The sequence below is a fragment of the Malus sylvestris genome, chromosome 13 (assembly GCF_916048215.2).
Source record: "Malus sylvestris chromosome 13, drMalSylv7.2, whole genome shotgun sequence".
NCBI lineage: Eukaryota > Viridiplantae > Streptophyta > Magnoliopsida > Rosales > Rosaceae > Malus > Malus sylvestris.
Window position 1 is genome coordinate 19,460,366 of NC_062272.1, and position 14,295 is coordinate 19,474,660.

Here is a 14,295-nt window from a genome sequence, read left to right on the forward strand (position 1 = left end):
TTAGCTTGTCTTAGAAATTTGACATGAGTCAAAGATCTTCGCGCTGGGTCGAGCCCACAGTTACACTCGGCCCCAGCCTGGTATCTCAAATCCAAACAATTTTATATTAAAACGTTGAATTAACTTCGTTCTTAAAACATTGAAACCAACTAAACTAGTAGACTAGTAGTATGGTCTTTCTCTTTGAGAGAAATCCGATCATATATTAATAGAAAAGATTACAGTCGAAAAGGAGAAAACTTAGTTCGTGCTATTGCCTTAAATAATGGTATTATTTATGTTGTTGATTCCGCTTCTCTCCTCCTAATCTTGTAATTTGTTCGACTAAGAATGTTTGATTTACTTAAGCTTTTGATCCGACAAGTGTTTACGTTGGTAAAACTTGAGGCAACTGTTTCCTCATTAAGCTTAAGCACCACCCAGAAACTGAATTTTTCTTTAAAATACATTGAATATTTTGGATAAGAAATATAAATTTACAGATAGAGGAAAGAAAGAAAAACAATGACAGACAGTCAGACAGTCACTGAAGCAATAAATATTAAAAAACTAAACTTGAAAGTGAAAATATTATATAAATTAAAAGAGAATGATATAGAGTCAAAGGAACTTGCAACCCTTTGGAAAAGGCGAAAAAAACAGTAAAAAAAACAGGAGAGAGAGTAAAGAGAGAAAGAGGAGAGAGAGGAGAGGGGGAATGGATGAATGGAACGGGGAGGCATCAGAGTCCTATTTCTCATGATATGACATGAACACACCAAGTGCTCCTCTCTCTTCACTTCCCCACTTTCTTCTTCAACACCCAACAAACCATCCATCTCTCTCTAGGGTTTTCACTCTCCCACATCACCATTGCCTCCACTGCACTTCTCCTGCTGGTGCGCTTCTCTCTCTCTTGAATCGAACTCTGATTTGCTTTGCGTTACTTAAATTTGGGATTTTTTGATGTGATTCTGTCACTGTCTCTCATTGTCTAATTTGGTTGATTTGCTTCGTTTTGCCTTTTAATTATTGTTTAATTTTAGTTTGTCGGTTGATCAAATTTATGGGTTTGTTTGGCGAGAAATTGTGGGTGGAAAGTTGTTTACTTTTTGTCATTGGGTAAAATTTGGTGCTAAATTTATTGGATCGTAAAGTAGGATTCGTTTTCCTGGTTGAGCTTGGAGTTGGAGTTTTCGGAATTGGTGAGTTGAGTTTTGGGGTTTGCTCATCTGATTGATTGATTGGAGTGTCAATGTGAGAAAATAGTAAATTTCGGACAATAGATTTGCTGTTTTTTATTGTTGTTGCTTTTAAGCAGATTTAAGAGCTTATTTGGTTGGTTACAAGTTACAACTGTAAAATGTAGGCATATTGTAACGATGTTTCTTTTTTTCCCTAGAACATTGTGCTGAAGCCACTTGTAGGAACTCTTCATTTGTTTTATACTTCTGAAAACAGAAAAAGGCAAGTTTATGAATTGTTCACATGATACTTCACACGTGCGTATTGTGTCTTGTTTCCAGAACATTGCGCCAAAGCCACTTGTCGGAACTCTTTATTTGTTTTCTCAATCTAGTGATCCTTCTGAAAATAGAAGGCAAGTTTATGAATTGTTCACATGATACTTCGCACTTACTTTTATTGACTAGTTTTATTTCAAGAACACCCCGAAGCCAGTAGGAACTGTTTATTTGTTTTCCCAATTTAGTGATCCTGCTGAAGACAAAAAGGTTGCAAGTTTATGACTTGTTCACGTGATACTTCGGTTGTGCTTGTATTGACTAGTTTTATTTCAAGAACATTGTGTCGAAGCCACTTGTATGAACTTTTTATGTGCTTTCTTAATCTAGTGATCCTTCTGAAAACATAAAAGGGCAAGTTTATGAATTGTACATGTGATACTTCACACGTGCTTGTATTGACTAGTTTTATTTCCAGGACATTGTGTTGAAGTCACTTCATAGGAACTCTTTATTTGCTTTCCTAAAGATCCTTGAAAAAGTTTATGAATTGTTCACGTGTGTCACGTGCTTGTATTGACTAGTTTTATGTCAAGAACATTGTGCCAAAGCCACTTGTAGGTACTTTTTATTTGTTTTCTTAATCTGACGATCCTTCTGAAAACAACAAAGGGGAAGTTTATCAATTGTACATGTGATACTTAGCACGTGCTTGTTTTGAGTAGTTTTTAAGTACTACATTGGCGGCATAATGAGGGATCTTGGGTACATAACTGGGCCCTAATCTATGAACATGTTAGTTAAATGTCTGGTTACATAACCAGTGGTTCTGAATTTTTGCTGCAAATTTTCAGAGTTCGGAATTAGTTAGGTCATATCTAAAGGCTGTGTTGCTTTTATGCCAGAGAAGCATAAATTATCAGGAAATGGAAGGAAAGTGAAGACTTTATGGGGATGTATAGTTTTGGCTATCTTGGGTCCATAACCGGGCCCTAATCTATGAACCCAGATGTTAGTTAAATATCTGGTTACATTACCAGTGGTACTGACTCTTTGGCTGCAACTTTTACAGAGTTCGGAATTAGTTGGGTCATATCCAAAGGCTGCGTTGCTTTTATGCCAAAGAAGCATAAATTATCAGGAAATGGAAAGAAGCGAAGACTTTATGGGGATGTATAGTTTTGGTTGCGTTATTGGTAATCTGGACAGAAAGGAATTGGGTGATTTTGAGGATTTTGTAAATAGCAGCAGAGGGGAGTTATGGGAGAAAGTTCGTTTTTGGTCTTCATTATGGGCTTGGTTTTGTCAGATTTGAAAGATTTATCCTTCTCAGTTATTTGGCTTGACTAGAAAGCTGCTATCAATTACCTTTATAAGTTGTCATAGCCGCTTCTTTTTAGGAGGCTTTCATTTTTGCTTCGCTGACATCTTGTCCACCTGTGTAATTTTATTGTCATTAGCAGTAAAATGTCATTTCTTTCTCATGTTTGTGATTTTCTAATTTCTGACATCTTTTGAATGAGAACCTGGCATTGGAAACCAAATGCTGTGCATTTTAGTTTTATAATTGGTTAAAACAGATACTTATTGAGGATGCAATTTCAGATAGAATTGGTTAATTAACCGGTCTTTGGTTTTTGTCAATGCAGGAAGCCTGCATTCCTCAATGTGGTAATCAATCATGCATTGGAATGGAAATTTTTTTATGAGACTCTTGTTTGCTGAATTTTGGTTGCTTTAGTGATTGGGAGATAAAATGCACATATAATACACTGGTTAAGTGGTTTGACGTTAGTTGAGCGATACAAATGGAGTTTGCAAGGTCATGGTTTAAAAGATTCAAGTCCAAGGAGAAAGTGAAGTCGTCAAAGAACAAGGACACTACAGGACATGGGAAAGAGGTATCAAAAACCCCAACAACGGAAGAAGTGCCTTCAAATGCAACCAAGCAGAGGGTTGCAGCTGCAAAGCAGTATATAGAGGATCATTACAAGAAGCAGATGAAAAGTTTGCAGGAGAGGAAGGAGCGGTATGTGTTTAAATAATTCTCTTTATAGTGGTGGTGTTGGACAGGGTAAACTGTCTGACACCACTTGCTAAACTACTTGATGCTTATCTTGATTGTCGTGCCTGATTGTTGAGTTTTTCTCCATTTTTATGACTTGGAGTAATGGTTGATCATACTTTTAATTTAATACAGACGTAATATACTAGAAAAGAAGTTGGCTGATGCTGATGTGTCTAAGGAAGAGCAAAACAACTTGCTAAAGTACTTGGAGAAGAAAGAAACAGAATATATGCGTATTCAGAGGCATAAAATGGGTGCTGATGATTTTAAACCACTGACAATGATAGGAAAGGGTGCATTTGGAGAGGTATATCTTTTCTTTTTAATAATGTAGTACTCTATCAATTTTGTCCTGAAGTATCCACACACCATGACACGTCTTTTCTGTGTGCATATTATATTTGACCATTTGAAGAGTGTTTGCAGTCAATATAGGTCATGACTGAAAATTAAGTTCTGTATATATATGTTTTAAAGGTATTCTTGTAGTGATAGTCAGGACTTGGGAGAATAAACTTTTAGAGCATCTCCAAAGGAGTTGTCAAAATGTCCAAACCAGCTTTAACAGTCATAAAAGGCACCAACAAAATTTTCCAACCAAGAAGCCAAATTTGATGTGGCATGACATGGAATAGCAGCCCACACCCTTGCTGTCAAATTTGACAGCAATGTCAAATATTTTTAATTCATTATTAAACACTTTTCCATGTCGCATATCCACCTTCTTTCAAAGCAAACTGAAAAAGAAAAAAAAATCTTCTTCATCATTTTTAATTCCTTTCACCTGGAATTCCAAAACCTTCAAACTTCTTCGTCTCTAACCATTTTCAGAATCCCCCCAAAACCCTTCTCATCGCCCCTTCTCCCTCTTCGTCGTCGTCTTTTCTCTCTGCACCTCCGCTTGATCACTTACAATGTCAGCCAGTCAAGCTCGTCTCCACCATCAAGATGGGATTTGGGGGCCTTCGAAGAGGTGGGGTGAGGTTTGGAATATCGAGAAGGGTTAGGGTTTAGGTCAACAGGGAAGAAGTGAAAGAGGCTGGGATTTGGGTCAAGATCGGATTTGGGGGCCTTCGAAGAGGTCGGGTGGGATTTCTCTTCGATCTTGATCCACACAACCACGAAAGTTTAATTTCTGCAACACAAGATTGAAACAAGAAGGAATTGTGACTTAGGGTTTCACAATTGTAAAAGTTAATTTTGATAAATAGGAAAAAATGAAAGCCAAATGATTCATTATTTATTTATATTTTTTGCTGAAATTGTAGAAGTTATTTATATTTGTAAAATATAAATATAAAATTAAAATGATAAAAAGAAAATAATGTAATAAAATAATAGTTCAATTTGACATATTGGGTAGAGACCAAAATTTTAGAAGAGGCTATCAAATTTAAATTTTATGTTTAAAATTTGACATCTCCTTTGAAGATGCTCTTAGGCTCTAGTTGCATTATGGTTATGGTTTTGGAAGTGGCATCTGTGGATGGATTAGGTCTCACATGTCATCTCAACTTTGGGTTAGCAGCAAACCACATCATGATACCTGGAGTTGGTTCTCATGTGTCGTATTAGCTCTAGTTAGCATCCACATGCATAGATTGCATTGCAACTTGGTGGATCTTCTGACTGTTTTTGGCATATATTACTCATCTTGAGAAATAAAAGTGGCCTTAATGCATTATGTACGCCTTACAACATCTGACCTATTCCTTTCTCTGATACAGGTTAGAATCTGTAGGGAGAAAGCAACTGGTCACGTATATGCAATGAAGAAGCTTAAGAAATCAGAGATGCTTCAGAGAGGCCACGTTTACATTCTCTCATACCTTTTTTTTTAATCTAATTTAATTTTTCTTCACTGGGCTTAGTACAATTGATTTTTTTCTGTTTAGGTGGAACATGTGAAAGCTGAGAGGAATCTACTTGCTGAGGTTGACAGTAATTGTATCGTCAAGCTCTATTGTTCGTTCCAGGATGAAGAGTACTTGTATCTAATTATGGAATATCTTCCTGGTGGGGATATGATGACGTTATTGATGCGCAAGGATACATTGACAGAAGATGAAGCTAGATTTTATATTGGGGAAACCGTCCTAGCTATTGAGTCCATTCATAAACACAATTACATCCATAGGTACATTGATGTTAGTTTGATTATCTAATTGTACAGTTGTACATGATATATACATATGTAGATGCCCTGTTATCTAATTCTTATGTCTTATCATGATGAATAGGCCTGGCAATTCCTGACACGACCCGATAACCTGACATGACACGACACAAAATTAACAGGTGTTCGGGTCGACACGATAACGAAACGGGTCGTTATCGGGTAACCCGATAAGCACCTGTTAAGATAACGAGTTTGTTCGGGTATACACGTGGGTAACACAATACACGATAAACAGAATATTAATTTAATAATTTATAACCCTAAAAAATACTATAATAATTATATATATATATTAATTTAACAATTTTATACCCCTAAAAACTATAATAATTATATATATATATATATATATATATATATATTAAATTAACTATAATAATTATAATAATTATACATACTATAATAATTATACCCAAAATATTAACTATAATAATTATATATATATATATATATATATTAAATTTTATACCCCTAAAAACTATAATAATTATACATACAAAATAAATAGATTTAAATCTACTTAATAAATATATATATATATACACACACACACCATTGAACTTCATGGGATACTCATTCTACGAAACTAGTTTCAATGATCCAACCGTCAAATATGTTTGTATATATTTCGAGATCGCATACGCCAAAAATTGCAAAAAAAAAACATTCAGAGAGCAAGTAACGGGACAAAACTTTTCGACGGTTATAAACGAAAAATCACGATTTAACGGTTAATTTAACTCCGATTTTGATGCTTTTTTACAACCACACTCCTTGACCTTATATGAATACAATGATTGAATTCGATCTTCAATTTAAAATATTTACACTAGTGGATACCACAAAATCTTATGTTATACTTAATAAAAGGATGAATAAACTCTTAAGTATTAGTGAATCTATAGTTTTGATGGGATACTCATTCTACAAAACTAGTTTCAATGATCCAACCGTCAAACATGTTTGTATATACTTCGAGATCGCATACGCCAAAAATTGCAAAAAAAAAACATTCAGAGATCAAGTAATGGGACAAAAGTTTTCGACGGTTATAAACGAAAAATCACGATTTAACGGTTATTTTAACTCCGATTTTGATGATTTTTTACAACAACACTCCTTGACCCTATATGAATACAAGTAATGAATTAGATCTTCAATTTAAAATATTTACACTAGTGGTTACCACAAAATCTTATGTTATACTTAATAAAAGTATGAATAAACTATTAAGTATTAGTGAATCTATTGTTTTGATGGGATACTCGTTCTACGAAACTAGTTTCAAAGATCCAACCATCAAACATGTTTGTATATACTTTGAGATCGCATACGTCAAAAATTACAAAAAACAAACATTCAGAGATCAATTAACGGGACAAAACTTTTCGACGGTTATAAAAAGAAAAATTACGATTTAACGGTCATTTTAACTTTGATTTTGATGATTTTTTGCAGCTACACTCCTTGACCTTATATGAATACAATGATTGAATTCGATCTTCAATTTAAAATATTTACACTAGTGGATACCACAAAATCTTATATTATACTTAATAAAAGTATGAATAAACTATTAAGTATTAGTGAATCTATTGTTTTGATGGGATACTCATTCTACGAAACTAGTTTCAATGATCCAACCGTCAAACATGTTTATATATACTTCGAGATCGCATACGCCAAAAATTGCAAAAAACAAACATTCAGAGATCAAGTAACGTGACAAAACATTTCGACGGTTATAAATCAAAAAGCACGATTTAACGGTCATTTTAACTCTGATTTTGATGATTTTTTACAACTACACTCCTTGACCCTATATGAATACAATTATTGAATTCGATCTTCAATTTAAAATATTTACACTAGTGGATACCACAAAATCTTATGTTATACTTAATAAAAGTATGAATAAACTCTTAAGTATTAGTGAATCTATTGTTTTGATGGGATACTCATTCTACGAAACTAGTTTCAATGATCCAACCGTCAAACATATTTTTATATATTTCGAGATCGCATACGCCAAAAATTGCAAAAAACAAACATTCAGAGTGCAAGTAACGGGACAAAACTTTTCGACGGTTATAAACGAAAAATCACGATTTAACGGTTAATTTAACTCCGATTTTGATGATTTTTTACAACTACACTCCTTGACCTTATATGAATACAATGATGGAATTCAATCTTCAATTTAAAATATTTACACTAGTGGATACCACAAAATCTTATGTTATACTTAATAAAAGTATGAATAAACTCTTAAGTATTAGTGAATCTATTGTTTTAATGGGATACTCATTCTACGAAACTATTTTCAATGATCCAACCGTCAAATATGTTTGTATATATTTCGAGATCGCATACGCCAAAAATTGCAAAAAAAAAACATTCAGAGAGCAAGTAACGGGACAAAACTTTTCGACGGTTATAAACGAAAAATCACGATTTAACGGTTAATTTAACTCCGATTTTGATGCTTTTTTACAACCACACTCCTTGACCTTATATGAATACAATGATTGAATTCGATCTTCAATTTAAAATATTTACACTAGTGGATACCACAAAATCTTATGTTATACTTAATAAAAGGATGAATAAACTCTTAAGTATTAGTGAATCTATAGTTTTGATGGGATACTCATTCTACAAAACTAGTTTCAATGATCCAACCGTCAAACATGTTTGTATATACTTCGAGATCGCATACGCCAAAAATTGCAAAAAACAAACATTCAGAGATCAAGTAATGGGACAAAAGTTTTCGACGGTTATAAACGAAAAATCACGATTTAACGTTTATTTTAACTCCGATTTTGATGATTTTTTACAACAACACTCCTTGACCCTATATGAATACAAGTAATGAATTAGATCTTCAATTTAAAATATTTACACTAGTGGTTACCACAAAATCTTATGTTATACTTAATAAAAGTATGAATAAACTATTAAGTATTAGTGAATCTATTGTTTTGATGGGATACTCGTTCTACGAAACTAGTTTCAAAGATCCAACCGTCAAACATGTTTGTATATACTTTGAGATCGCATACGTCAAAAATTACAAAAAACAAACATTCAGAGATCAATTAACGGGACAAAAGTTTTCGACGGTTATAAAAAGAAAAATTACGATTTAACGGTCATTTTAACTTTGATTTTGATGATTTTTTGCAGCTACACTCCTTGACCTTATATGAATACAATGATTGAATTCGATCTTCAATTTAAAATATTTACACTAGTGGATACCACAAAATCTTATATTATACTTAATAAAAGTATGAATAAACTATTAAGTATTAGTGAATCTATTGTTTTGATGGGATACTCATTCTACGAAACTAGTTTCAATGATCCAACCGTCAAACATGTTTATATATACTTCGAGATCGCATACGCCAAAAATTGCAAAAAACAAACATTCAGAGATCAAGTAACGTGACAAAACATTTCGACGGTTATAAATCAAAAAGCACGATTTAACGGTCATTTTAACTCTGATTTTGATGATTTTTTACAACTACACTCCTTGACCCTATATGAATACAATTATTGAATTCGATCTTCAATTTAAAATATTTACACTAGTGGATACCACAAAATCTTATGTTATACTTAATAAAAGTATGAATAAACTCTTAAGTATTAGTGAATCTATTGTTTTGATGGGATACTCATTCTACGAAACTAGTTTCAATGATCCAACCGTCAAACATATTTTTATATATTTCGAGATCGCATACGCCAAAAATTGCAAAAAACAAACATTCAGAGTGCAAGTAACGGGACAAAACTTTTCGACGGTTATAAACGAAAAATCACGATTTAACGGTTAATTTAACGCCGATTTTGATGATTTTTTACAACTACACTCCTTGACCTTATATGAATACAATGATGGAATTCAATCTTCAATTTAAAATATTTACACTAGTGGATACCACAAAATCTTATGTTATACTTAATAAAAGTATGAATAAACTCTTAAGTATTAGTGAATCTATTGTTTTAATGGGATACTCATTCTACGAAACTATTTTCAATGATTCAACCGTCAAATATGTTTGTATATATTTCGAGATCGCATACGCCAAAAATTGCAAAAAAAAAACATTCAGAGAGCAAGTAACGGGACAAAACTTTTCGACGGTTATAAACGAAAAATCACGATTTAACGGTTAATTTAACTCCGATTTTGATGCTTTTTTACAACCACACTCCTTGACCTTATATGAATACAATGATTGAATTCGATCTTCAATTTAAAATATTTACACTAGTGGATACCACAAAATCTTATGTTATACTTAATAAAAGTATGAATAAACTATTAAGTATTAGTGAATCTATTGTTTTGATGGGATACTCGTTCTACGAAACTAGTTTCAAAGATCCAACCGTCAAACATGTTTGTATATACTTCGAGATCGCATACGTCAAAAATTACAAAAAACAAACATTCAGAGATCAATTAACGGGACAAAACTTTTCGACGGTTATAAAAAGAAAAATCACGATTTAACGGTCATTTTAACTCTGATTTTGATGATTTTTTGCAGCTACACTCCTTGACCTTATATGAATACAATGATTGAATTCGATCTTCAATTTAAAATATTTACACTAGTGGAAACCACAAAATCTTATATTATACTTAATAAAAGTATGAATAAACTATTACGTATTAGTGAATTTATTGTTTTGATGGGATATTCATTCTACGAAACTAGTTTCAAAGATCCAACCGTCAAACATGTTTGTATATACTTCAAGATCGCATACGTCAAAAATTACAAAAAACAAACATTCAGAGATCAAGTAACGGGACAAAACTTTTCGACGGTTATAAACGAAAAATCACGATTTAACGGTCATTGTAACTCCGATTTTGATGTTTTTTTACAACCACACTCCTTGACCCTATATGAATACAATGATTGAATTCGATCTTCAATTTAAAATATTTACACTAGTGGATACCACAAAATCTTATATTATACTTAATAAAAGTATGAATAAACTATTAAGTATTAGTGAATCTATTGTTTTGATGGGATACTCATTCTACGAAACTAGTTTCAATGATCCAATCGTCAAACATGTTTATATATACTTCGAGATTTCATACGCCAAAAATTGCAAAAAACAAACATTCAGAGATCAAGTAACGGGACAAAACTTTTCGACGGTTATAAACGAAAAATCACGATTTAACGGTCATTTTAACTCTGATTTTGATGATTTTTTACAACTACACTCCTTGACCCTAGATGAATACAATGATTGAATTCGATCTTCAATTTAAAATATTTACACTAGTGGAAACCACAAAATCTTATGTTATACTTAATAAAAGTACGAATAAACTCTTAAGTATTAGTGAATCTATTGTTTTGATGGGATACTCATTCTACAAAACTAGTTTCAATGATCCAACCGTCAAACATGTTTGTATATATTTTGAGATCGCATACGCCAAAAATTGCGAAAAACAAACATTCAGAGAGCACGTAACGGGACAAAACTTTTCGACGGTTATAAACGAAAAATCACGATTTAACGGTTAATTTAACTTTGATTTTGATGATTTTTTACAACTACACTCCTTGACCTTATATGAATACAATGATTGAATTCGATCTTCAATTTAAAATATTTACACTAGTGGATACCACAAAATCTTATGTTTATACTTAATAAAAGTATGGTATAGTACTATTGTTTTATTTTTTTTCATAATTATTTTGGTAAACTTCTCATAATTTGAATGATTTTTAATGTTTGGTTTTTCTATGCTTAGTTTATGCAGAAGATAGTTATGACGTGGAAAACCTTACTGAAAACATCATCAACATAACTCTTGAAGGCAATAGATCAAGCCAAAGTTCCAATGCAATTTCATGATGATCGATGTAAATCGAGGATTTTGTAAATTGAGGTTTAAACTTTTGAGAAAGATTTCACAACCTTGAAAACAAAAACTGTTTCATTTTGCATATCCTTGCACATTTAAAATTTGTAATAGATTAGTAGTGTATGTATTATTTTTTTATTAGGCTTTTATTTTCGAGTGTAGATGTAGTACTTAAACGACAAATGTGTTTTAATGTTTTGAAGTAATATTTATGTGGCAATGTGTGGTATGTGCAAATTTAAGAAAAAAAATATATTTTTCTTAATGGGTCATAACGGGTCGGGTCACTTTACCCGTTGGGTAAAGTGACACGACCTGTTAAGGACCCGTTAAGATAACGGGTGTGACACGACACGACCCATTAAGATAACAGGTGTTACACGAAAATGACACGACCCGTTTGCCAGGCCTAATGATGAATGATCCTTTCCTTTTTAATTTGTTACAGAGATATTAAGCCTGACAATTTGCTGCTGGATAGAAATGGTCACATGAAATTATCAGATTTTGGATTATGCAAACCATTAGACTGTAGTATACTTCAAGAAAAGGATTTTTCTGTGGGAAAAAATCTTAGCGGGGCTCTTCAAAGCGATGGACGGCCTGCACCACCAAAGCGTACACAACAGGAGCAACTGCAGCATTGGCAGAGAAACCGGAGGATGCTTGTAAGTTCTAATAACATGTTCTTGATATGGTTATCATTACTATAGTACTGACATTGTTAATACAAATTCAGCATGCTCTTGGTTATTGGTAACCTATGCCATTATCGTAAATGTTTAAACTCTAGAGTTTATCATTTCAATTGACAACTCATGATCATATTGATACTTAATTGTAGTGCATCCTTAGGTCTTAGTTACACCTGAGCTGGTCTAACTCAAATGGCATTCCTTCATTTTCTCATCAATATACAGAAATATCTTTATAATTATCATATACCTAGAGATATCTCGAGTTCATTCTTTGTGATGTCATTGTGTTCAGAATTTTCATACCATTTTTCATGTTGTAGGCTTATTCAATGGTTGGAACCCCAGACTATATTGCCCCAGAAGTTTTGCTGAAGAAAGGATATGGAATGGAATGTGATTGTTCAGTGTATAAGACTTGGCTATCCTTTTCAACTTTGTATTTCTTGTTGTACTTTCAGCTGAGATATTGTTAATACAGTCCCAGGTGGTCCCTTGGGGCTATTATGTACGAAATGCTTGTGGGATATCCACCCTTTTATTCAGATGACCCCATGTCAACTTGTAGAAAGGTAATATCAAGAGTACTAGTTTTTATTTTTCATTTGATATGTCAGCAATACCATGCTATGCCTTTAGGGGATATGTGTCATAGACATGGCACTGATAGGATGCAATTTTGTTATCATGATCCTCATAGATATATCATTATATGGAACTTTCTTTCGGGTGATGGTCAGTGTCGATTCTGATTAAGTTTACTTGAATAACAAGAAAATAACAAACATCGAACAAACTCTAAAGACCTTGTCTTTGGGTAGCATAGTTTTTGATACTACTCTTGTAGCAAAATTATCTTAACTTTTATGAGGTCTACTTTTTTTATTTTTCCTTGTTCGTTGAGGTCCCTGACATATGGTGCTTTTGTCAAGGTTTAGTGCTAGGTATTTTCTGGGGCATGTGTAAGTTATTCCCACAGAATTGTTTGAAAATTACGTCACACAATGAAAGGGTACTTTCAATGTAATATATGACTTGTATATCAAGGGAAATGTTTCTCCCATTTTTGTTACGTTGCCCATCCTTTTAGAAGTGTATGGAGGTTACATCTTTACTGATTACTGTATACAGGCTTAGGATAAGTGAGGTCATTGTTATGATTTGAGAAGTTCCTGGAGTAACAGATTTGCATTGGCGCTGTGTAGAGGATGGGATCCTGTATTTGATCTCAATTCGTCACATTTACCTCCATACATGAAGCTGTCGTTATTCGTTGTCTTCTGATCCTTATGGTCTCTTCATATTTATGTATTAATTTACATTTTTTCTTCTTAAACCCTGTTTTTCCTGTTTGTATTAATGGCAATTTCCTTGTGTCTCTTTTAAATATTACTTTGTTCTCTTTTTCCCTTCAATTTATCTCATAATTGCCATCTTGCTACAGCTTTGCGACTTGTAATAAAAATTTCAATCCTTGTCGGTTTATCAAAAAGGAAAAAAATCGGTTTTTTTTTTTGGGTCTATGGCTAATTATTTCTTTTTCTTGCTTTTATTCACACGTTTAATCTCAATTTATTCTTGTTTGTTTTGGCATTTATGGTCGAAAAGTACCTTGTTTCTTGTTTATCCAGATAGTTAATTGGAGAACTCATCTGAATTTTCCTGAAGAAGCCAAACTCTCTCCGGAAGCCAAGGATCTCATTAGTAAACTCTTATGTAATGTTGACCAGAGGCTTGGAACAAAAGGGGCAGATGAAATAAAGGAATTGAATGGGACAAATTGTATCAAATGAAGGCTGCATTTATCCCCGAGGTCAATGATGAGGTAGATATTTAGTTTCTTGTATGTTTGTGTATGTATGCATAGCGGTATTAGCCATTCTCGGGGCATGTTTTTCCTAATCCTTTTTATCCCTTTACCCTTATTTGCTGGTGGTAGGGAGACAACCAGATTGAAACTTCAACGAGAGCTGGTCCATGGA

At 33.1% G+C, this 14,295-nt stretch overlaps 1 pseudogene; it reads left to right on the top strand.

Annotated features, from left to right (window-relative positions):
- The first annotated feature begins 626 nt into the window (after positions 1 to 626).
- Positions 627 to 14,165, top strand: LOC126596128 (uncharacterized; annotated as a pseudogene).
- The last annotated feature ends 130 nt before the right edge of the window (positions 14,166 to 14,295 follow it).